General features: G+C 41.6%; 1 long non-coding RNA gene across 1 annotated transcript in view; it reads left to right on the forward strand.

Moving 5' to 3' along the window:
- LOC144456366 (uncharacterized) overlaps positions 1–22,150 on the forward strand; it is a 29,046-nt gene extending 6,896 nt beyond the window's left edge. Inside the window, exon 3 of the long non-coding RNA XR_013485469.1 lies at positions 21,935–22,150. This is a non-coding gene — a long non-coding RNA (uncharacterized LOC144456366). The remainder of the gene's footprint in view (positions 1–21,934) is intronic.
- The last annotated feature ends 4,587 nt before the right edge of the window (positions 22,151–26,737 follow it).

Raw genomic sequence — 26,737 nt, forward strand, 5'->3', positions numbered from 1 at the left:
TTGCCTCTTCTTGTATCTCCAGTGCTTAGCACATTGTCTGGCATACAGTAAGTGCTTAACAAATATTTCTTGATTGATAAATTGACTGATTGCTGGTATACAGAATACATTGTTTTTAAAAAGGCACCCTGGTCAAGGGGTGCAAGAACACCCTGTCCTGCTAAGGGGCTCTCACTCTGGATTTTCTAGTGGACCGAGTTTAATCCTAAGGGATTACTGACTCTAAAGAGAAAAGTCAGGCTCTTTCTCTCATTGTCTCTAACTTTTTATGTACGTACTCCAGATCTCCAGGAAAAATTACGTAAAGCTTAGGTTTGGTCCAGACCTAGAGACTGCCTGAGAAGTGTTTAACTGGATCCCCTTAGAAAGGTACTCTGTGTCCAAAGTAGGTCGGCTAAAGGATAGCTACTTATTTCCTCAATCATGAGAGAAATGCTGAAAACATATAAGACCCATAAAAAAAGCTTGAAAAATGAAATGAAAACATAAAGCATAAATAGCATTTCATCTTCTCCTCAGCTCTGCACTGTCCAAATAACTCCCTCGAGGCTGATACCTCCTGGGGCAAGCCAGAGGATGGCTTGGGCTCATCCTCCTGCCAGGATTCACTTTCTACCCAGGGAAAAGTTATAATAGCTGTAGAAAACCCCTGTCATCACTTAGCACTGACTGAGGAACCCAGGAACTCTCAAACTCCCAATATAAACATAGGGCTTGAATAATTTGTCTCGTATGATTGTTTTACAGTCACGTGCGCTCAGGGAAAGAATTTGTTATTCAGTCTTTTCAGTTGTGTCCAACTTGTAACTCCATTTGGGGTTTTCTTTCTTCTTGCCATTTCCTTCTTCAGGCCATTTTACAGATGAGGAAACTGGAGTAAACAGGGTTAGGTGACTTTCCCAAGGTCACACAACCAGTATGGTTGGAGACCAGATTTGAACTCAGGGAGGTAAGTCTTCCTGACTCCAGACCCAGCACTGTATCCACTGCACCATGTAGCTGCCCCAGGGAACAAGGACAAAACAGAAGACAGCTAGGGCTTAGAAATCCTGTGTCAGGTTCACCCAGGCCAGCACATAAGTTTGTTGTTATATGTCAACAGCTGCTGCCATAGCTAGGGGAAGGCAGAGGAGAAAAGGAACCCCTTCCTCATGGGAAGCCCAAAGGAAAGCTGTCAGAGTCCCAAGCCACATGTTCAGAAGAAACCTGATAACTAAGTTACTCTTTTTAAGGTCTACACAGTGGGCTATTCTTCCTGGCTCAGTAGCCAATCCTCTCTGATGCAGCCCCTCCCTCTTCTGCCAACCCCAGGGACTATGGGATTTCTATGTCATCCCAAAGCCCTTCAGTGCTGAGCACGTGGAAGCAGCCCAGGGAGCTCAGATTGGCTCCACACATTGCTTATACTCTACTCAGGGCAGAAAGTTGGGGGAAACCGGGGGGACACCTCTTAATCACTCTTGTTATAACATAATGGGGGGGTAGTATGTGATAAGTCTGTATAGGTAAATTAGATTATTGAGGGTCTTGAATGCCAGGATCAGTTTATGGGGTTTTTTTTGGTAGAAAATAGAGAGCCAGTGAAGTTTTTTAATTAGAAGAATAAAGTGATCAGGGCAATACAAAGAGGGGTAGATGGTATAAGTCAAGATAAAGCTCTTGACTTATAATGAGGAAGACCAGTTTGAACCTTGTGTCAGACATGTGCTAGCTGTGTGACTGTAGTCAGGTTATTTAACCTCTCTCAGCTTCAGTTTCCTCATCTGTAAAATGGAGGTAATGATAGCACCTGCCTCCCAGGGCTGTTGCTAGGATCAAATGAGATAGTACTTGTCAAACGGGCAGCCAAGGTGTGCAGTGCACAGAGTGCCAGGCCTGAAGTCGGGAAGATTCATCTTCCTGAGTTCAAATCTGGCCTCAGACACTCACTCCTTAGCTGTGTGACCATGGGCAAGTCACTTAACCCTGTCTGCCTCAGTTTCCTCATCTGTAAAATGAGCTGGAAAAGGAAATGGCAAACCACTCTAATATCTTTGCCAAGAAAACCTTGGTTACAACTGAACAGTGATAATAACTCCAATCTTAAAGTACTATATACATGTTAGCCATTATAATGATTAAATTGCTTGGGCCTCTATGTGATGTATGAATTAGAGACAGGAATACCCTTAGGAGGCTATTGTAATAATAATACAAATGAGAAGAAATGAGGACCTAAACTAATATACTGACAGTGGGACTAGAAAGGAAAACAGGTAAAAGAAATACAATTAAACAGGTAAAAGAAATACATCATGGTTTCAATATCTGGCTGGCCAGGATAAGAAATTAAATGAGAATTTTGGGTGTTTTGCGGAAGCCGCAAATGACACCCAAAGGCCAACAAACAGCCCAGAGTAAGTTTAAAAACTCAAAAATGCTTGAAATATATTAGTGTCGTATAGTATCAGCCCAAATTTCACAATAAGGGACTTGAAACACCCCATAAAAGAAAAAGAAAAAATTCAGACATCTTCTCTGGTATGAAGAGGGGACCAAAACTTTTTATGTGGACTTTCCAGATTGCAGGAGCACCATGCCTCTAACCCCTGCGATATGGAAGGGATAACCGTAACGAGAAAGTAGAATCAAAAACCTTGGCCACTGAGAGTACGCAACTGGACATTAGCCAGAAAATGGTAGGCCTCTCTCTTTGCTTCAGTTAGGGGCCCAAGAGTTTGACCTTAGCGACTGTCTACTCTCATCCCGTCATTCACAGAAGCTCCTCACTCCAGATTCACAGGTTATAAGGAAGTGAAGCAGGGACAAGTCTGGGCCTGGCAGCCTCTGAGGTCCCCTTTGACTCTGAGACTCTGCAATTCTGTGAAATCTCTGCCTTTCCATTGTTGGTTTGCTCCTCTTTAAAATGGGGTTAGAAGTGGCCTGTACTCAGAGGGATTAGTTGGTAAAAAAGCTTTGCTGTTCTTTATAGAGAGAGACCCAGTTGGGATTCCCAGTCTTCTTTCAATTATTCCCTGAGTGGATTATTCACAGAAAATGTTTTTATCCCAGGCTAACTTCTCCCTGACATTTGGTTCCCTCTGCTATCGGTGTTCAGGGAATTCAATTAAGCAAAATCAATAAGCAGAACACTCTGCTAAACATTGGGGAAAATACAGAATGAGGTAAATTAACGTTCCCATCTTCGTGTAGTTTGCAGTTTAATCAAAGAATAAGATGCGAATATAGTTATAATATACAATATTACATGATAAATGAGGAGGAAATATGGTATAATCTAATAATTGGTAACATTTATATAAAGTTAAGGCTTACAAAACACTTCAAACATCTTATTTGATCCTCTTGACAATCCTGTGAGGTAGGTAACATTGTTAACCCATCTTACAGATGCCTATGCTAAGTCTGAGAGAGATTAAGTAACTCATTCAGCAACACAGAGATAAGAAATCAAGTCTTCCCAACTTGTTCTATCCCTTACACCTCTATGCACCACAACCATGGAAAGAGCACTGAATCTGTCAGAGGACCTGGCTTAGGATCCTTACTCTGCAAATATGTTCCATTAAGCAAATCACTTCATTTGTCTGGCTTTCATTTTTCTCATCCATAAAGGAGCTGGACTGAGTCATGGGTTCTTAACCTTACAGCAGACTGGCAAAACTCTTTTTTTCTCAGAATTTTTAAAATACATAAAATAAAAATGCAGAAGAATACAAAGGAAATCAATTACATTGAAAAAAGTGATCAAAATATTTTTTAAAAACATGTTTGTAGACCCCAGCTTAAGAACCCATCTCTAAGGTCTCTTCCATCTATAAATCATAATTATAAGGGCATTAGAGAGATACAGAACAGAGGTAATTTTAAACAAAACAGCCTTAGGAAGGGGAAACTAGGTTGAATGACTAATGTGATCTCTTTAAAAACCAAGCTTAAAATGAACGAGAAGGGTCCTGCATACAGAACCACTGCCTTCTACAACGTTAGACAATCCTAGGCTGTTCCATGATTTGAAAACGACTATCTTCTTTGCTGAATGCTTCAAACTTCTCTTAATTACTTTGTGGTCATCAGCCTGGCTGGAAAGAAATATGTTAGCAAGACCCTTCATGCCACTGTTTAGAACAGAGGGTTTTAAACTTTTTCTGTATCATGGACCCCTCTGGCCATCTGGCCAAGCCTGTGGGTCCCTTCTCAGAATAATGTTTTTAAATGTATAAAATAAAATATATAAGATTACAAAGGAAACCAAAGTTAGAAATAACTTGGATATTTTTTCCCTCTCCTAGTTCCTGGATCCTCTCAAATCTATCCACAGACCCCTAAGCAGTCCCACAGACCTTGAGGTCTAGAACAAGCTAGGGTATATCTACCTTCTGTGAGGAAAGCTCTCGAAAAACAAAGAAACCCTGGAGTGCTGTAGAAGTACTCTTAGACACCAAGAGGCAGTTCAGTAATGAAGTAGTTGGGACATCTTCCTCTCTTAGGAACTACAATTATGGGCCTATTCCATTCTCTCTTCCTGGGGCAACTGCTAACCTGTTTGACTTTAGCAAATCCTTTTAGATCCCAAGACTTTTCTCCAATAGGGCAACTCAATGATAATTCTAGCTATGACCAAGGATATAAATGAGTTCATGTTGAGTCAAGAAGAATGGCATTGTGGAAAGAGCCCTGAAGTTTGGAGACCAGAGGATCTGAGTTCAAATCCTGGCCCCATCCTCTCAGAACCTCTATTTCCTCATCTGCAAGATGAAGGAGTTCTATGAAAAGCCTCTAAAGGTATATCCAGCTTTAAATACTTTGATCCTCAGTGAAAAGGAAAAAATGTGGAGCCAGAGGCCCTGAGTTTGAATCCAGGCTCCACCACATTATCTGTTTGACCTTGAGCAAGTAACATAACCTCTTCAGCCCTTGGCTTCCCCATTTGAAAAATGAGGGGATTGGAACAGATCACACCAAAGGTCCCTTTCTACTATATGTTGATCAGCGTCAGGCTTCAGTGCACCAACTATTCATGTGATCCAGCCCTTCCTTGGAGCCCATTAGTAAAAAGCTGACCATATCTGTAAGCAATTATCCCAGCACCAGCCTCTCCCAGCACTGAGAGGGCTTATGTTGGTGGGGAGGGAGAGCCATCAACCAAAGTTGGCTCAGAGATGGGTAAAAAGGCTACTCTTAGAGAAGTACAGTGTGGTTGGGGAAAAAAATGTCACCCAGGTACCTGTGGGGCAATCTTTAAGAGGCTAGAGTCCTCTTTTTTGTTCAGCCATTTTTCATTTGTGTCCTACTCTTCATGACTCCATTTAGGGTTTTCTTGACAAAGATACTGGTTCGCCATTCCTTCCCCAGCTCATTTTACAGATGAGGAAACTGAGGCAAACAGGGTTAAGTGACTTGCCCAGGGTCACACAGCTAGTAAGTGTCTGAGGCCAGATTTGAACTGAAGAAGTTGAGTCTTCCTGACTCCAGGCCTGGTGCTCTATCCACTGTGCCACCTCGTTGCCCATAGATACTTACCAGGCAACAAATCATAAGGGCTCCCAGCTTAGCCTTTGGGAGCATCCTTACCATATGACGGTGGTACCATTCCTCTCTCAGCACTGTAGTTGTTACTATGGAGTCCTCAGTTCTCAAAGCTTTGAATTCATCTTTTATTAATTCTTATAATAACCTCAGGAAGAAGGAGGGAAGGAGGGAAGGAGGGAAGTCAGTGATTTTTAAACATTCTTAGTTGTCACAAAGCTAGTAAGTATTGGAAGTGAAATTCAAACCAACATCTTTATAATTGCAAGTCCAAACATTTTTGCTCTTTATGCTCAACTGTCTCTTTGAAAAATATGAAATGTCATATAAATTTAAAGCGTTAGAGGATGTGGATAGGGAAACCCGGGTTCAAGACCCTCCTCCCACATAATGACTGTGTGATCCTGGCCAAGTCATTTAAACCTTTAGTGACCTAGGCCACTCCTAAAAACTAGAATTTGAAGAATATGTGCTGCTGTGTTCTCACCAGTAGTGCTTTCCATGGATGTTCTATATGTCTGGACCACTCTTCTCCCAAATGATTATAATTGGTATAAACACACGCAACATAAATGAACTTGATAAAAAAAAATCCCAACCACTAAGCCAGACTCAGCATATACAGGGGCATTCTTAGGGCCAACATTTTTGTAACCTCCTTCCTTCTCATCTTCTATGAAGAAAATGGAGAATGAGGAGGGATCAATTCAAATTCCTCAGAATTCTACATTCTGGGAATGACTAAGGATTTGGGAGTTCACTTCATGTCCTTTTAAAAAATTATTATTATTATTATTATTATTATTGCTATTATTATCATTCAGCCATCAATCCACCATTCCAGGGCACACATCTCTCCCAGAACAGCAACATGTTAGGCCCCATGCCCTGTGCTAGGGAGCAAAAAGTCTTTATATAAAGAAACCAACTTTCCTGTCTTGCTCCAAAGTAGTTGTTTTACTTTTTAAAGCTATAAATCAAGGGGAAATGAGTAGAAAAGTTATGGGAACCCCTTTCCTGTTTCAAATGCCAGAGGCAACGCCCTCCTCTTCTCTAAAACCAGGTTGGGGAGCTGACTGTGGCTTCTTGTCCACACTAAATCCCCTCCTGAGGGGGGTTCTTTTTTTTTTTTAAAGATACTTAAGAGTGTCAGAGGCTCTTTTTGCCCATTTAGGCCTTTCTTCTGTTTACATTGGGAGATGTGTTTTTTGCTGGGCTTAAGTGCAGTCTTGGCCCTTTTATTTGTTTTAAGTCAGGTTACAACTCTGCTCCTGGATTTATTGCAAAATCCATTTATCTTCATCTCCTCAGGGTCTCTGCTCAGATCCATTCCACCCTCTCTGCTGACAAACAAAGGAGGAGAAGGATGGAGAGAGGGGGAGAGGGAACAAAAAGACAGATTCACACCAAGTAGACGCAAAAAGTGAAGTCCTGAAGGCACATATATAGTTCAGTAGGATTGGGGGAAAGTGGGGAGGAGGGAGTCATATATCAGCCTAGGAAGGGTGAGGTGGAAGAAAGAGTTTGTCCTCCCATCCCCCACCTCCCCCCAGCTGAGCAGTGTACAGGAAGGCCTAATCATTTACTTGTATAGAGCTAAAGCATCTCAGTCAATACTCACACACAGCAGAGAGATCCCGATTTAAAAGGAAAAGAAGGCAGTGCCTATTTATGAGACAGGCAAGAAATTAAAGCAGAGTAACAAACAGACCGACATATATACAAGGGCCTTTAAAAGGAAGGTGTATGGGAGACATCGTGACAGAGGGCAACAGTAGCGAGGAGGTACATTAGGATGGACTAAACCGGAGGAGAAAGAAGGGGGAAAGAGAAACACAGACAACCAGAAGTAGCCGGGGCTCCCTTCCTTTCCCTCCCCCACCCCTTCCCATGCATAGTTGAGAGAGTCCAAAAACGACCAGAGCTAAACCTCGTGAGGGTGACAGAAACAAAGCAAAGCTAACAAATTGGGAGCAGGGAGTCAAATAGAGCTGTTTGCTTGGCCTTCTAAGACAGGATATGCTTTTGGCCCTCCTGTGTGAACTTAGGGACACTGGTTCAGCATAACTAGATTGGTTCAGCCTAAACTCTGAGGCAGCCACAAAGCTGAAGCTTGGGAATAGGGACCTCTGTAATCCAGGGTCCAATTAATTGGTCAGCACACTAAAGGAGCTTTTGCCTCCCCACCTCCAAAAGCTTCGCCCCCCACCTTCTCTTGATCAGAAGAGCAACTGTAATCTGCTGTGGTGGATGGAAAAGTTGGTTTTTTTTTTCTTCAGGGGACAGAGGTTCAGCAGCTGGAGAAATAATTTTCAAGGAGTTTGCTTTAGTGGATGACACTTTATACTCACCATATTAATACATTTCCTACACATAGTTGGTAAGTAAACAATGAAAGAAAGGAAGGAAAAGGAAAGAATGAGAAAAGGAAAGAAAGAAAATGGAGAAAGAGAAAGAGAAAGAAAAGAAAGAGAAAAAGAAAAAGAAAAAGAGAGGGAAAAGAGAAAGAGAAAGGAGAGACAGAGAGAAATGGGGGGAGGAAGAGAGAGAGAGATGGGGGGAGGAAGAGAGAGAGACAGAGAGAGAGAGAGAGAGAGAGAGAGAGAGAGAGAGAGATAGGTAATCCTGACCCTCAAGTGATTTGATTTAGGCTTTCAAGCGGTAGTTATGATTAATAACTAGAGGAATTTTTCATGCAGTCCTATTATAGAATGTTAGCCTGGAAAGGGACCTCAAGAGATGTTGTAGTCCAATCTCTTCATTTCGTGAATAAAAAAAACTGAGGCCCTCAAAGGGGAAGTGATTTGCCCAAGGTCACACGGCTAATTAATGGCCCAGTCTAGATCCCTGCTCTTCCCATTGAGCTACACTTCCTCCTAGGAGTCAGGAAATCCTTGTCTCTGTGGCCAGATCAATGCTAACTAGACATATTATTTAGTGGGCTGCTTAACCTCTCTCTTCTTCCTTTCCAACTCTTATAAAATGAGACTCAATTTAGAATTCCACAGGGCTGGAAGGCACTTCTAGAGGCCTAGGTATCCTAATACCCTGAAGTGCTAGGAAAATTGCTTTGTATTTATTTTGTATACACACATACACACATTGTTTCATCCAATAAAATTTCAGCTGAGGGCAGAACAAGTTTGGGGGTTTTTTGCTTCTTATCCCCAGTACCTAACACATAGTAATGGCTAACATTTAGATAGCACTTTAAGATTTTCAAAACATTTCATATGCGTTATGTCTCCCATTACATCCTCACAATAACCCTATTAAGTATTATCCCTATTTTACAGATGAGGAAACTGAGGCTGACAGAGATGAAAGTGTCTTGCCCAGGGTTACACAGCTAGAAAATTTCTGGTCTTCTGATCCAAGTCCAGCATTCTCCCCACTGTGAGTCTACATGATAGACACTCAATCAATGCATATCGATAGATTGATCTACCCGTGTACAAACAGGATGACAAGCAGCACCATCCTCTTTTCTTCAAGCCGTGGAAATACTTCACCCTCCTTCAGCAAATTGTTCCACTGTTCCTCACAATCTTTATAGCTGGAAAGTCTCTGTTATCTGAGATCCAAATCCCTCCCTCCCAATCTTTGCAATGTAAACTTATTTCCTATAGCTCTGTGGAGATCGGTAATTGCCACCCACCCCACCCCTAGCACTCTTTGGGCATGATTTTTATTTTGAGATGATTCATGCATGAGATTGTGTTTACCAAGAGTTTGAAGATCCAAGAAGGAATTTTGCCTCATGCAAATATAAACACAAAATGGATCCATGATTTAGGTGGTTTTTACAAATATCAGTTGAGTTCTTATCCCCAGTGGAGGTGGTTTTATACTGAATGTTGAAAAAAACTAGAGAAGCTACCTTTTCCTTTGGGATGTGTATGTATTCTCTCAATACTCACTTCTAGGAAGCAAACTTAGACTGGGCTTTTTTGTAACACCAGCATAGACCTGTCTTCATTTCCCAAAGTCCTGCTCTTACACGCAACCTCACCTTTCCCCTAGTCCTCTCCTGGGGGGCAGAGGAGAGTTCAGGAGTCCAAGCCTAAAAAGTTAGACATTGGTTCACTCATATTTAAAAGAGAAAAGGAAAGGCTCATGTCTGAGATGCTTCTGGATTCCAGAGGATAAATTTCTGGAAAAAAGTGGAATTGTTGAGTCATCCTAAGAGAATTTAGATTATCAGAATTATTATTAGCAGTAATAATAACGACACATCCTGCCAGCACCCTTAGTACAGAGCACAAAGGCATCTAGAACTCCAAAGAAGTTTACTTTTCCTTCCAAAGTCACCTGGGGAGGGTTGACAGAATGACAGGGTGCTCACAATTGAACAGTTGAGAATGCAAAGGGGACATAGTGGCATGTCTGAGTTGGGCCCTAGAGACGGACTGAGGTGGGGGAATTCCAGCGTTTGGGAATGGGCTTGGAAACCCCACTATTCGCAACACTCGACTCCAAGAACACCAGAAAAGAGATCCTATTAGGCCTTTAGACAAGAAAAGATGGCCTCTCCTCTCCCACCCCCCACCCCTGCTCCCTCGTGTGCGTGCATCATGACGCCTCTGACACCAGAGCAGAGACTTCCTGGATGGAAGCTGGATGACTAAAGAAAGCCCAAGTAATATGATCTGGCTGTATAATTACACAGTCCCTTTCCCACTGAGGAGTAAATAAATATGCTTTACAAATGTTAACTCATCCAGGGCACAGTATTGTTGAGAAGAGGCAGCCCGGGAGAACGGATTCTTGAGAATGGGAGGAAAGCAGTGGAACTGCTGTGCTTCTTTGACTATGCCCCATGGCAGGAGCATGCCTTGTGCAGGCTTACCAGGGATGGCGTGGACTTATAGGCAGGCCACCAGACCTCCACTCAGAAGTTCCTAGCTATCACTTTCACTACTGTGGGACACGGAGGAACTTGAATAAGCTAGTTTACCTCTTAGTACCTCCCCCATGTAAAATGAGGGTAATACCGAGCCACGTGAAACTGCTAGGGATACACAATTTATAGGTATTCAAAGACAGCTAGGTGGGAGCAGCACTGGACCTAGAGTCAGGAAAATCTGAGCTCAAATCTAGCTTCAGACACTTACTAGCTGTGTAAATCTTGGGCAAGTCACTTACCCTCTGTCTGCCTTAGTTTACTCATCTGTAAAATGGGGATAATAATGGCACCTACCTCTCAGGTTACTGTCAGGACAAAATAAGATATTTATAAAGCACTTGTAAGGTACTTACAAGCACTTAAGGTACTATATAAATGCTAGCTGTTATTATTATTATTATTATCATTATCATATTAACCTATACAATAGCCTTCAAAGATTTGGTAGGATGCCCTTTCCCTGCATGACTTGTTTGCAAATCTTTCTGCCCCAAGGAAGTCTAAAGGTTTTCCTTCCTAAGCTGCTCCCTAGGCCTGGAATGCTCTTCTTCCTCATGTCCATCTCCTGGCATCCTCTGTGACTCCATTTAATTCTCATCTTTTGGCCAATGCCTTTCCCAACCCCCCATGGCTTTTGCCTTCCCTCTAAGATGATCTGACGTTTATACTGAACTGATCAACATATACATTTTTTCCTTCATCTTGTCTCCCCTGTTGAAGTGGGGGCTCTTTGAGGGCAGGAACTATGTTTTTTGCCTTAATTTGCGTCCTTAGCCCTCGGCACAGTGCCTAACACATAGTAAGCGCTTAGCAAATATTTGTTAGTTAATTGCTTGACTTTAGTCAAGCGTAGATTTAAAAGAATCTGAATTTCAGGGGGCTTAACATATTGATAAAAATGCTCAGTACAAATTCTAAGACCAGCTCAATTCCTATTCAGGCTTCCACTTCATCTTGAGGGGTATGAGAAACATGCATCGTATTATGGAGGGAACTTGAGCTCCAAACCTAGCCCTCCTTCACTTTCGAGGCTCTCTGAGCCTCAGTCTCCTCATAGAATTGTTCTTTCCAGAGATACATGATTTTTGTATGTAGGTAGCTTTGTAAACCTTATTACCTATACAAATTTCAGTTCGTCATCATCATCATCATCATCATCGTCTTGAGACTGCTGTTATGGGAGATGGTGAAAATCATGGTGGGCAAATGGGATTCTGAAGCTTGCTTGTTCTTACAGCTTGCGGTGGAGTGGGAAAGTCCTCCTTCTTAGACCTTGCTTGCCCCAAGTGGATCATACCATAGGACTAGACTCTGGGATTACCTAAAGCAGCCGTGACTCAGAGAGTGCTCATCTCCCAGCCCCCACCCCTGCTCTGCCTCTATACTTCTTGGGTCATCTGGTGGATGTCTGATGGTAACCTAAACCCCTCCTCTATGCTTTTAGCAACATATGCAGTCCCTCCAAGGCGAAGAGGGCAGCAGGCCAGATGCAATCGATTCTAATGGAGGTGAACAAGGCTTGGGGTTTACAGCCAAGGTCAAGCACAAAAGAAAGAGTAGTCTTTTCAGTCTGACCACCAGGATTCTGGGGGCTGAGTTCAGCGTGATGCCAGTTCTGCTGACATGGACATTGTAGGTGGACTGAAAGGTGTCCGTTTTCTTCTGTGTTCTCTAAATACATCTTCTACTCACTGCTTCCTCCCCCCACCCCAGCCCTAAGCATCTTAACCTGAACACAGCCCCCACAAAGAAAGGAGTTCCTTGGGCAACTAGAAAGTTAGAATGACAGGTTGAAAGGCCCCAGTGAACCCTTTTGTCTGAATCTTTTTCGTTCTTCTTCCCAGAAAGAGTCTAAAGTCTCCAGAGGTTGGCAGATATTCTCATGCCTGAAAGAGTATCCTGCTCTGCCTACCTTTCCCCACAAATTGCATTTTTTAAACACCTTCTAGGAAGGTGATCCAAGGTGGGAACTTTTTAAGAGTTAGCCCTTGTTACTGTCATTCAGTTGTTTCAATCATGTCTGACTTTTTGTGACCCCTTGTGGGATTTTCTTGGCAGAGATACAGGAGTCGTTTGCTATTTCCTTCTCCGGGTCTTTTTACAGATGAGGAACTGAGCCAAATAGGGTTAAGTGACTTGCCCAGGGTCACAGAACTAGTAAGTGTCTGCAGCCAGATTTGAACATGAGAAGATAAGTCTTCCTGATTCCAGGCCTGGCACTCTATCCACCGTGCCACCTAGCTGCCCTAAAGGTTAGTTGGGCAAAGCAAATTGGGCACATCCAAGCTCTGCCAGACTCATCATATTTTACAAATGGAACCAGGGGTGAGAGAGCAGGAAATCAAGAAGAATGAACCTGTAGAAAATGACAGCAGGGATCCATATAATGTAGAGTGAAGATGTGTCCCTAGCTCCTTACCCCAATTTTGGGAAAATAGAAAGGGAACTGACCCTTATATAAATAAAAACTCTGCCTTCCTCAAGCAGCAAGACATGGAGTTGGAGTTTCTTTTCTTCCTAGCTCATTCTCAATTTTTTCTCCTTGGTCAAAGGAGTATTTGAAGAACTTTTATCTCCAGAAAACCCATACACGCAACATGATGGATTCACCTCAAGACTTCTCTGTCTCTTGTTCCTATTGCTATCCACATTAAGACAGCTCTAGAGCTAACCAAATCTTCCACCTCATATAGGCTAGCCTGCATTTCTAGTAAGGTTTGGGATTCACAGGACCAGATCCCTTGCACTTTTTTCCATAGGTCTGAGCGTAAACTTTCCTCTTTGTCAGGGGACGCATAAAAACCATACTTTTGTGTCTTCATTTGGCTGAAGTAAAACTTTGCATGACCCTAGCTGAAAGGACCCATGTGAAAGTTCTTTGCTTGGATATGTCCCAAGCCTCTGTTTCCCCACACAAGTCTGAAGGGAACAGGAGAAAGATTAGTATCTCTTCCCTACAACCTGCCCTCCCCACCTCTCAACCTCAATGTACAACCCCTTCCTCCCATAGTCACTGCTGTAACTTGATTCACTGGGTCCCACAGCACAGCTCTGGTTTCTAACAAGAGGGTCTTCCATGAAAGAAGAGCCATTCTTTCTCTCTCCCCCCAGCCCGTACCATTGGCTCAAAGCTGAGGGAGTGTCACCCTTTGACCTCCAACCCTTGACCCCCAACCCCAATGGACTATTCCTACTGGGTCTTCTCCCTCCTTTTTTTTTTTTTTGCAAAAGGAGGAGTGTGAGATTGAGTGAAAAAACAATCTTCAATAATGACTAGCTATTGTTGGAAGAGTAATCAATATTCCAAATCCCTGTACTGCAGTGACAGGAGGCAGGCTTAGGGACCTGTAACCCTTTCCATGCCTATGGTCAAAGTCTCCTGGGGCTTTCTCTATCTTCTTCCAATAGTCATCTTTCATTTCTTTACCTCTCAGGTCTACAACCAATATTCACTTACTGTGGGAAGGTATTTGGAAGGGGCAAAGGAAAGAAGAGTTGAAAATTACAATCTCTTTCTCAGGCAGTTTTTTTACTTCTCTCTCTCTCTCTCTCTGTCTCTCTCTCTGTCTCTCTCTCTCTCTCTCTCCTCTTAATGCCTCCCTTATCTTTTTCTTCTTCCTTTCTTCTATATTTTTTAAATCTCCATTCTTCAAGTCTTGGACCTGACAAAAATGAAGTCACTATGACTGCTTAGCTGCCCCACTCAAAGCCATAGAGATGTCCCCATTACAGGAATACTGTTAACTTCTTCCCTTCTGCTCCCACCCCACCCAGTTTGCTGGGGAAGAGCTCATATTAGCTTTTCCTTACTGGCCTATCCCATATATACTCAAGTCTCTATTGGAGAAGGTTTGCAAGATGTGAGTTCAGATCTCCATTGTGGCATTTTTGAACTTGAAAGTATGGACCACTATATACTGGACTCTTCAACTAATCAAAACAAAAATATTAAGGAAAATTGCCCTCCAAATTGTTGTTACTAAGGTCAAAACAATAAACCCAGGATTAAAGGCCAAAAGGAAAAAAAAGCAAGAGTTATCAGAAAACAAGACTCATAATCAGTACGTAGTGATGACCTATCTTGCCATGCAGGTAAACGAACCCAGAGCCTTAGGTTAAAAACTGATTATTTTCAAATAAGCATTAAGGAGCAGCTATGTTCCTGTTTATCTCATGTTATTGGAAAACCTTACTCTTTCATTCTCAAATTCTCCTAAAGCATTCTCCACAGGTATCTCCTTTGCTCTCATGGCACCCTCTTTCTTGGAGTACGTATTATCTTCCTCTGAAAGCTAGGTATCTAGATAGCACAGTGGATAGAGCACTGGGTGCGGAGTGAGGATGACCTGATTTTAAAATTCAGACATTTACCATCTGTGTGACGCTTCACTTCCATCTGTCTCAGTGTCTTCATCTGTAAAATGGTAATAATAACAGCACCTACCCCACAGGGCTGGTGTAAGGATCAAGTAAAAGAATATTTGTAAAGCACTTAGCGCGTGCGCCTGACATACAGTAGTCACTTAATAAATGTTTATTCTCTCCCCTCCCCTCTTAAGGATGGGAAACTGTCATTTCTTAAATCTTTGTATCCTTCGTACCTACAACTACAACAACGTCCTCTTAATGTTGTGAAATGAATTGAATCTAAATCATTAACAGCCAGTCCGGAGGTCAGAGAAAGGCTAGTCATTCATTTATCTCATCTAGGGAATGTGGTGTGTCATCTTGGCCTGTCACTATGTGTGTTATTAATAACCATAATAACTTGATTAAAGAGTGGTATCCAGCTTGGAAGCTGAGGCACGAAGAAGAGACTACAGACATGCCTTCTAAGCACACATTTCAGATTCTTCATTTCCTGTGTAGGTGCAGCAATTCTGCAAAACGATTTCTGACTTGTCTATGTTAGCATCACATAAAAGAATGTTAGAACTTGAAGAGGTCGTAGTCTAACACCTGCTGGGGATCTATGGGGGACAGTACTCTTCTCCCCACTGACCCCCTTCAGAAAAGGCACGCATATGCCCTGACTACTTCCTATTCCACCACGATGACACTTCTAATTGACCGAGGAGCTGATATTTCATGGACAGACTAAAAGGCCAGCCCCCATCCCTCGGTCTCTCCTTCCCATTGGCCTCAAGGAGTGAGGATAACTCTTTGAGCTCTAAAGGGTGGGTGGGAGGATGCCCTTCCCCAAACTAGGCCCAGCCCATGAGTGTGTGACCTCCTGGAAATACCCGTGTCTGGACTGGGTCTGTCTCCTGTTTGTATTTTCTTTCTTTTGGTACACCTAAGTATTAGCTGCTGCTATTGGCTTTAGTTGCCAATGGGGCCTTTACTACTATTCCTACTACTACTATTCCTACTACTACTATTCCTACTACTACTACTACACTACTACTACTACTACTACTACTACCACAATAGTATTTATATAGTGCTTACCACTTTACAATTATTATCTCATTTGATCCTTACAACAACCCTGAAAAGTGGGTGCCATTATTACCCCAATTTTACAAATAAGGAAACTGAGGCAAACAGAGGTCAAGTGAGTTGCCCAAAGTCACACAGATAGTAAAGTGTCTGAGGCTGGATTTCAACTTGGTCTTCCTGACTCCAGGAGCCCCCTTGATGCTCATCCTTTTAAAGCTCATAAGGTCATAACCTGTTCTGTTTCATCTCCTATAGTCATTCAACTAAGATCAGGGGAGAGTAAACATGCAGAGACAGATGGAAACAGAGGTACCATGTATTCACTGATACATGGAGGCCAGGTGAGGGAGGGCCTCCCCCACCCAGCAATTCTTCTCTCAAAAACAACCACATCTCCTCCATCCATCAGCCATGCTACATTTTAGAAATGAACTTGCTATGTAGAAACTATGTGAAGTCTGATTCTGCTCTCCCCAGGACCAAGATAGCACAGGGGAGAGTGTGCCCCCAGGTGTTGGGGGAAATGTTACTTCTGTTCTTCCTATAGCTTCACGTGGTAAGTACACTAAAAGCTGAAAATTTAAATTAAAAAAAAAAAAGCAATGGGAAAGAGAGTTTATCTACTCCAGTCCTTTAATGCACACTTATTTCTGGTTCAGCAGCTAATTAAAAAGGTTTTTCATCACCACCAAATAAGGTGACTAGAAATAGAGAATCCTTTCATCTTCTTTGAAACAGGGAGAAAAAGGGCCCCTCCATTACCAGTTTTGTCCAGCGAGCTCCTCAAGCTTCTTTGTTGGATTGGCAGCCAAGAGAGCTCCGAGGAATGAGCCCTCATTGGTCAGTGGGTTGTAGGATCATGGATTGGGAGCTGGAAGGCACCGTACAGGTTATCCAGCCTCACCCCTTGCTTCTCTTCCCAGATGAGGAACTGAGACCTAGAGAGGCTATGACTTGCCCAAAGTAAAACACAGCAAGAGGCAGATGTGGGATTCAAATCCAGATAGCCTGAATCCATTTCCTATAGTCAATCAGTCAGTCGACAAGCATTTTTTAAGCACCTATTATGTGCCAGGAACTGCTAAGCTCTGGGATACAAAGAAGGGCCAAAAACTGTCTAAACTCATAGCCTACAGTACACCAACGCCCATGTACAAGCTAACTGTGTTCAGGATAAATTGCAGGTAGGTTAAGGAGGCTTGAGAAAGAGTTCTTGACTTTCACTGACACTTGAAGGAAGCCACGTATTATTCAATATGGTATTCCAAGAGGTAGATGTGAAAAGAGAGATCACTCTAGGCCTGAGGGACAATAGTCAGAGTCAAGAGATGGACTGTCATGTGTATGGAACAGCAAGGAGGCCGGTGACACCAGATGGCAGAAAACGTTATGGGGTGGAGGGAGTAGGGTAAGGTTGCTGTTTGTCCTTCGTTTTCAAAGAGGACCAGCAGAATCATGACGTGATAAGCGATGTCTTGACTTGTGTGTGAATTGGATTTAACTAAGGCAGAGTTGCATGAAGTTGTCAGCTTCACTTTCTCTTCCAGAGTCATCAAAGCCTAGTGTCAGGCCCACATTCCAATGAATGACCTTGGTATCTTCAGTGTCTGACTGAGCTCTAAGATCTCCATGGTGCCTGTTCCCGGAGTCTTAATGGCCATTGGAATAAATTGTTCTCATCTGCCCATCTTGCCAGAGAAAGTCTTTACACGCTTGGGGTACACACACCCCTAACCCTCCAATGGGTTTGCGGCCTGTTGGTTACCCTCTGTCTGGTTTAGTCAGTCTCCTGAGATGGCTTACCTGAGCGTGGCTACTGCATGTCCTACAGCTTCTCGGTGGCTAAGAAGACTTGTAATGTCGAAAGTGGTCAAGTTATAAAGAGCTTTGCAGGGATGTGCTAGAGCTGCCCCAACAGGATCTTAGAACTGATTATTTAATTTCTAGTGCGATCATTCACACCTCAGAAATCAACAAACACTCTGCATTAAAGCTTGAGCTATTGTTTCATTGACTGTCTAGACTTAAGAAAGTGATGGAGAAAATGCTAATAATACAAATAAACTTTGAAAGTGTCTCCTGCATATTTTTTGAGAGCTGAGTGTTAAACATTTACCAACACACCCCTATTCACTAAGCTAAGTATCACCTTCTCCTTGCCTCAACCAAAGTTTCCTAGATAAGAAACTAGAAGGAAACATGGTATAATAAAAAATAAAAATTTTAAAATGCTGGATTTGGAATTAGAGAACCTGAATTCAAATCCTATCTCTGATGCCATTTATTGCCTATATAACCTTGGGAAAGTCACTTACCATCACTAGGACTTAGTTTCTTTCCTTTGGAAAATGAGGTCAGATTTGATAACTTCTAATGTCGCTCCTATGGCCCTATGAGAAATGTGTACTTTTGGGATTTTTTATTTATTTTTTATTTTTTTAGCTTTTTTTTTTAAATATAAATTTATTTATTTTTAGTTTTCAATATTCACTTCCACAAGTTTTTGAGTTCCAAATTTCTCACCCCTCCCCCCACCCCAAGATGGCATGCATTCTGAATACCCCTTCCCCTGGTCTGCCTTCTCTTCTATCTCTCCCCCCTCCCTTCTCTTATCCCCTTCCCCTTCTATTTTCCTGTAGAGCAGGATAGACTTCTGTACCCCATTTCCTGAATTTCTTATTTCCCAGTTGCATGTGAAAAAGAAATGTGTACTTTTGAAGCAAAGGTTCCTTGAGACCAGAGAGCAAATTCTTTGTATCTGTTCCCATAAGACCCCTAATAATGCTACAGTAGTCTCTCTAGGGAGAGAACCATTATAAGTCATCACACCTACATTATTTCTTAATTTCCTTCAGTTAATTATGACAAGATCATGTAACCTTTTTACAAAAGACCTTTATGCATTTTATTTTATTAATCGTCATTAAGTCTCTGTAAGGGCAGGAAGGTGTTAAGTGTTGCTCATTGTTTTTTATAGATGAGGAAACTGAGTCAGCAAGGAGAATGATAAATCACCTTTGGTTGTATAGTAAGTCTTTGGCATTTTTCCTACTATGATCACTCTTAATAGAATTTAACTTAGCAAGGAAAGGAAGGAAAAGCACTTGTTAAGTGATTGGATCTAAATGCGAAAGCAGAGCTCAGTTAACACTTCCTAAGCCTGCTCAGATGTTTTTACCACAGATTAAAGATCAAGAGAGAAAAATTTTCTTTTTGTAAGAAAACCTTTTTCTTCCTTTCTTTCTTCTTTTCTTCCTTCCTTCCTCCCTTCTTTCCTTCCTTCCTTTCTCTTTTTTTGACTTTTTTATTTTTCAAGGAAAAAACTTTTTAAAAATTTAATGTCTTTTCCACTACCCCCCCAAATTGGGCAAAATTTGTTTTTTAACAAAAAACAAATCCCTCAATATATATCTACCTAGTTAGGAAAAAATACCATGTTGGCCATGCCCCAAAATGTGTCTGTTTCTGAATTTTAAGTCATCACATCTCTGGCAGAAGGTGAGTGGCATGTTTCATCTATATCCTTTTGGGTTTGTGGTTTATCATCACATTGATCAGAGTTCTAAAGGCTCCCTAGCTTATTTGTTCTCTGTAATGTTACTATCATTGTATAAATTGTTCTTCTAGTTCTGCTCAATTTGCTCTGCCTCAGTTCATAAAGGTCTTCTCAGTTTCCTCTGGAATTGTCCATTACATCATTTGTGGCACAATAGCATTCCATTATATTCACGTAGCACAGTTCGTTTAGCCATTTTCCCAAAAGGAGGACACTCTTTGTAAGGAGCTCTTTCTAACAATTAAAGGTGTCTGAAAGTGGAATGCACTGCCCCATGAGGTGGTGGGTTCTCCTTCCTTAAAGATCTTCAAGGTATGTTTTAGAAGGGGTTCTTTATGTGTATGTATTAGAATAAATGTTTGCTGAGATCTCTTCCAACTCTCAGATTTTGTGATTCCATGAAACCAGCCAGAAGGCCTTCTTTTTCAGAAGAACCTTAGGATTCCTGGAAATAACCCCTTCAAAAGTGATTAAGTAAAAAGTTTTTTATGATAGACTTTCAGTTAAGATAGTGACATGAAAGGTCATGAGGAGCCCAGCTGTTTCACACAGGCTTTCCACAAAGATAAAAAAAAAAAGTTACCAGATTGAATAGTGATCAAGAAATCCAAAGATAGTAAGCTTCTTCATCCAGACCAGGACTGAAAGAGAAGACATATAGACAGACATCTCCAAGCTCCTACCAGGAAGCCCAGGAACACAGGCCAGAAGTCTGCCAGCACGTTAAGGAGAGATACTCCAGGGGCATAGGAAGTCTGTAGGGCTCCATTCCTAGGGGCTAGAGTGCTATGATGATAGAACAGCAATACTCCCAGAAAGTTGGAAACCTCTCTGTCTACAAAGTGACTAAGAAAGCTCTGACAAGAATGTAATTGGACCCTCGGGGTACCAGAAGTTCTCAACACTCTGAATACTGCAGCATTCCTGGCCTACAAGCTCTAGGAGAGCTTGGAAACCTCAGTGCTCTGTATCAAGATGATCCAGGGAGGCCTGAAAACCAATAGTGACCTAAGCACATTCACAGGAAGGGAGTTAGAAGCCAGTGGCAGGAGTCCAGTCAATTGAATTTAGGGCCAAACAGGGACTGAATGCTACATCCAATATAGAAGGGAGGGGTGGGAGGAGTGTAGAATCTGCCCTGGATGCGAAGTCCCACATCTAGAACTGAGAGTATAGAAGAACACCTTGGAGAAATACTATATGGGTCAAGAAATAAAATCTGAAGAAAAGGATGACTCTATAACAAATATGAGCAGAGCCTCAAGAAGAAAAATAAATTAAGTTTAGAAGTTCTACAAAAGTACCTAGAAGAGCCATGCCTGGCACATAGTAGGTGATTAATAAATATTTATTGAATTGAATTGAAGGGGAAAAAAAAGCAAGAGAAAACATATGAAATGATCTCTGAAGGGGGAAAAAAGTGGAAAGAGAAATAAATAGCTTAGAATAGAAGGTAGAAAATCTTGCCCAAGTCATGGACTCTATGAAAATTAGAATGGAACAAACAGAACTCAGTGATTTTGGGAGAAAATAAAAAGCATTATCATAACAGGCTTTTGGAAAGGATGTCTGTGGGGTTTAAAATCTAGATAGGTGTCTCTCCCAATAGAACATGAGCTCTGAAGTCAGAGAGCAAACTTTTGACTTTTCTTGTAAACTTAGAACTTAGTACAATGCTTGTTATATAGGAAGCACTTAATAAATGCTTGTCGATTGACTGAAATAGGTAGAATGCTTTGCAAACCTTCAACAGCTATGTAAACGCTAGCTATTAAGTTCAGAGGAGGATATAGGCATGCAGGACAGCCTTGGAACAAACATGTTGAATCGATTATATACGTTAAAAAAACAAGTTAATAGAGATTTACATAGTTTAGTCATTTCAGCCATATCCGACTTTGTATAACCCCATTTGAGGTTTTCTCGGGCAAAGATGCTGAAATGGTTTGCCATTTCCTTCCCCGGTTCATTTTATAGATAAGGCGTTCTGAGGCAAACAGGGTGAAGTGACTTTCCCAGGCTCACAAACCTAATAAGTGTCTGAGGACAGATTTGAACTCAGGTCTTCCTGACTCAAGGCTCAGAGCTCTATCCACTGGGCCACCTAACGTTCCCTACAGATTCATAAACGGTACTCTTTTTCTGTTCTTCTTTGTATATTGAAATGTTTGCGTTTGCTGGCATTTGTCAAATTCAGAATAAAAAAGAAGAAAAGTAAAACAATGACAAAAAAAAATTTGCCATCATCTTACCAGGACTAGACCCTAAGTAGGTTGACCAGCTATATCCTGGTTTTAAGGACTTTTAATTCTCAGGGTTTTTAATTTAATTTTATTATTATTATATAAATTAATAATTTAATTTTATTTAATTCTCAAATGTTCTATGAATACTTCCAGCCCTCAGCATATGCCTATATCCCATTGTAGGCCTGAAGAATCTCAAAACTTGTTGTCATTATATAAATGGTAATACTCCTCCTTCAATTTTTATCTCCCCAGAAAGCCTCCTTTCAAGAGGTGGAAACTGAGATGACATTATGGTAGAGGACACACCGAATTCTAGAGCAGAAGGTGAGGCAATCTTGCTTTCTTGAATCTCTTGAGAATAAAATCCTCTTGTCACCTATTCAAATCAACAAACACGTATTAAACATCTCACTTTGGCAAAACACTATATTAATTGCCAAAGGAACAAAGGAAAAAAGAAATAGTTCTGTCCTCAAGAAGTTTACAGCTCTACCAGATCCAATATTGCACCCTTGGACTAGATATTAACAAATTCTTAAGAGGACAGAGTTCTTAGGAGAGAGATGGAAAATGATGGACATTCCAAGAGAACCTGGAAATCTGAAATACAATCTATGTGGGAAAGTGTTAGAATTGGGAATGTCTCAATAGTTTTATTTCTGTTGTGGCCTGAATAAATAAATATTTAGAGAAATTTAGAGAAATGAAAGTGAGAATGATGTTAGTGAAATAGATTTAAGTAAAGTCAAATATAATCAACTCGTTAGACTTCTTTAAGGAAAGAATTCCAGGGACTTACAAACAAGTATAATCCACTTTATTCTGGGAATACTAAGATTTGGTCTCTCTCCCAGATGCCAGGCTCTAAATGACTTTACCTTTGGCCTCCCGGGTGAGCCCCATTTGGTATGAAATAGGCCTCTGTCACCGGATGATGACCCCACATAGCTGAGGGGTGGGTAAGCATCTCTGAAAAACTATCCTCCCTGCTTGGAAGTGAGATGTTAACCAGAGAATACATTCTATACTTAGAGTGTGACAGGGCTTTAAATGTAGTTTGAATACTGACGTAGCCTAGTATGTACTGGTTGAGAAATAAGCTGAGGTTTAAGCCTGTGTTTGATAGATGCTGGAAACTGGGCTGCATTCTCAGACACTAATCTCTAAACTGTGGATAAATTTTAACTTTAACTTTAAACTGTGGATAAATTTTGGCCAAACCAATTCATTCCAATCATGAGCTAGCTACAACTCCCCCTTCTTTCAAGAATGCTTCACCAGCATGGTATGTTTTATCTACCCTTGGCTTCAATGATGAAGAGAGGAAAATAATACTGTGCTCATTTTAAAGATGGGGAAACTGAGATTGCATAGTTAATTTACTTGCTGTTGGACATGAACAACATACAGTGAGTGAGGGATGGGAATAGAACCTGGTTCTTCTTGTTTAACAGCTTTCACCACCCTCTACTCCTTTAACAAAAAAAACAAACAAAAAACCCCACAACAACAAAACCCAGGGTTTTAAAGAGTAGAAAAGAAAAGGAATCCAAATACTTTCCTATATTTTCCAGGTTTGGAGAAGAAAAGGAAAAGAAAGGACAGGCTTCTCATGGGCAGTTTTATCTGCTTAGAAGTGGTGGAATAGAATTAAAATCCCCAACAAAACCAGAATTCCCTCCTCCCGGACTACTTTTGCAAGGAAGAGACTTCTTGCAAGGTTTACTGAAATTTGATCTTTCAGAGAAATTCCCCACTCTCTATGACTGTGTGAGAAGGAAGAGAGAGCATGGGAGAAGACTGAGAGCTCCCAAGCCCATAGCTTCCAGAGTGTTCCTGTGCGCTGCCACATTCTATTCCTACTGTATAAATTCAGCTCATATTAATGCAGTTCCTAATGGTGGGACAAAAGTCTTATTCTTAGCCAAGAAAATCAAAGACAGGTAATTTTGGTAACATCTAATACCTTTCTGGAAACTTGTGATTTTTTCATCTTGGCCCCTAAACAATTTCTGTCCTGGAATACAGTTTCAGAGAAAAATGTTCTTTGTACTGTTTCACATGGTCTAAAGTATTTCTTTAAGGACCCAAGTAGAAGAAATCTAATGGGAGAAGTTAAAAGACATTCATTTTTGGTTCTATCACTTTTCTTGTAATAAGACAGACTGCTTAGTCGCCTTACCCAACAATGCTTACACTTTCACTCAGTTGGAATATTTGTTCTTCATCATTACTTCCACCCTCCACCACCATCGCTGAGGAACTTTTCTTCTGATGACCACTCAATCCATTTCTTTTTTTTTTTTTTTTGCTTTTAGGCAATTGGGGTTAAGTGACTTGCCCAGGGTCACACAGCTAGTAAGTGTCAAATGTTTGGTCTGAGGTCGGATTTGAACTCAGGTCCTCCTGACTTCAGGGCCAGTGCTCTATCCACCGCACCACCTAGCTGTCCCCATTCAATCCATTTCTACCAACTAATCAAAATTCTGGTAACTAATGTTTTTTTTACCAAGCTCCAGGACATTCTTCTTTCCTCAATGAGTGCTTGGATTACAGTCTTACGTCTCTCCCCACTCCTGCCCTCATACTTGAGGAATTCAGTATTCATCTTGATATGTCCTTAAACACCCTAACCTCACAGTTCCTCAGCTTCTTCATTTTGCACGACCTATTCCTCCATTCCACCTCAGCTATACACAAAAACAGTCATACCCTTGGTCCTGCCATCTACAGATCCACCATTTCCATGCCCAACTTTGAAACGCTCTTATCTGGTCCTTGCTGTTGTTCGTCCTCAGTTTTGGAGAGGACCAATGTCGTCATGGGGAGATGTCTTGACTTGAGTGAATTGGATTTAAGTGAGGTGGAGTTGCACAAAGTCACCAGCCTCTCTTTCTCTTCCAGGGTCGTTGAAGTCCAATGGCAAGATAAGAGTCAAGATGACTGGCGATGGCCCAGGATGCGTCAGATGAACTTGGCCTCTTTGATGCCTGACCAAGCTCTAAGTGCTCCACAGCACCTACTTCAGCCACCTTCATGGCTGGTAGAACAGATTGCTCTCATTTGCCCATTCTGCCTGGGGAAGTCTTTACATGCTTGGGCAGACATCCTCCTACATTCCACCTCTCCCTCTCTACCTTGCAATCTCTAACTCTGTTCTTTATTCTCACTGTGACCTCCAGTCCCTCCACCTCTCAATGTTTTCCTAGGCCATCATCCCTACTATATTGTCTCCTCCTTTCCCATCTTCACCCTTTGATGAAACAGTAGAATTTAATATTGTCCTTTTCTCTCTATCCCTGATCTTTTCCTGCTAAACTTCAACCTTTGATCACTCCCACCATCAGTTGCCTTCCCCACTTACTCCCAAGCCACTGAACAGAGCTGGAGAAAATCATGAAATTGTTTTGACTAGATCCATTACAACTTTATGTTACATAATCTCAACTAGATCCTCACTGTGGCTAGGCAATCTTTTTACATCTCCCTACCCACAGTGACTTTTCCAACCTTTTCATCCCTTTTCAAACATCCCACAGCTCCCTCTGCCCTCACCCTATCGGCTGAGAATGCTGCCTCATATTTGATGGAAAAATTTGAGTCCATTCCCTGAGAGCTTCCATTTCTCCCCTTTGTCTCACATGAAATCTCTTCTCCTCAAGTCTCTCCCCACTGTCAAACTGATTTGTGTCAAGTGCAGGTTTGACCATGTCAAACCTTCCCCTCCCCTAATTCAGTAAACTATCATGGCTCCCTGTCACCTTCAGACTTAAATATAAAAATCCTCTTTTTCGGGATTCAAAGCCCTTTATAACCGAATCCCCTCCTACCTTTCTAGCTCTTTTGTACTTTATACCTCCCCCACCTCCCATATTCTGTAGTGTAGTGGCACTGCCCTCCTTGCTGTTTCTTGAACAAGACACTCTCCTGGCACTGTGTTTTCATTGGATGGTCCCCACACCTGGGGAACTTTCCCTCCTCAATTCTTCCTCCTTGGCTTTCTTGGTTTCCTTCCAGTTTCAGCTAAAATCCCACTTCCTACAAGAAACCTCTCTTCATGCCCCTTCATGCTTTTCCTCAGTTGATCATTTCCATTTTATTCTCTCTGTCTATCTTGTTTGTACATGGCTGTTTGTATGTTGTCTCACCCAATAGACTGCGAGCTTTTTGAGCTCATTTGCCTTTCTTTGTATCCCTATAACTTAACGTAGCGTTAACACATAGCTGTTGTTTTTCTGTCATTTCAGTTGTATCTGACTCTTTGTGACCCCATTTGGGGTTTTCTTGGCAAAGATACAAGAGTAGTTTGCTCCTTCCTTCTCCAGCTCGTTTTACAGATGAGCAAACTGAGGCAAACGGGGGTAAGTGATTTGCTCACGGTCACACAGCTGGGAAGTGCCAGATTTAAACTCGTGAAGAGGAGTCTTCCTGACTTCAGGTCCAGCATTCTCTATCTACTCCACCACATGTCACATAGTAGGCACTTAATAAATATTTATTGCCTGAAAGACTACAAAATTATCTCATTTACCCAATACGGATGTGTTCCAAGACTGTTGCAGCCATGGTTTGCCTGGGGCCTAATTGTGTCCTGGCCAATCAAATGCATGGAACTTCACTCTTCCCCGCTCTCTCTATAACTTTCACTTCAATCAGGAGCCATTCAAGCGCCATGCTAAATGTGCCAAGGTTGATCTTTCCTCATCATGGTTAACCACTAAGCATTTATGGCACCCAACATTATGCTAGTTGCTGTGGGAGAGATAGAAGAAATGTTAAGATGTGGAAGACACCATCTAATTAGGGAGATAACCCACATAATTCAAATAAAACAATTAGCAAATGATGCAAGAAGATATTACACATCATAAAAAAAATTGACATCACATGTATGGTATGAACCAAGTTTGAAAAGTTGGTCTGGGGTAAGGAACAGGGTAGCACCTGGAAATATACCTTCTACTTAATAAGGATTCTGTGAACCTGGTGGTTTAAAAAAAAAATACGCTATATTTCAATATGATGTAGTTCATTATAATATGTTATATTTCATTG

The sequence above is a fragment of the Phascolarctos cinereus genome, unplaced genomic scaffold (assembly GCF_003287225.1).
Source record: "Phascolarctos cinereus isolate Bilbo 61053 unplaced genomic scaffold, phaCin_HiC Scaffold_3;HRSCAF=262, whole genome shotgun sequence".
NCBI lineage: Eukaryota > Metazoa > Chordata > Mammalia > Diprotodontia > Phascolarctidae > Phascolarctos > Phascolarctos cinereus.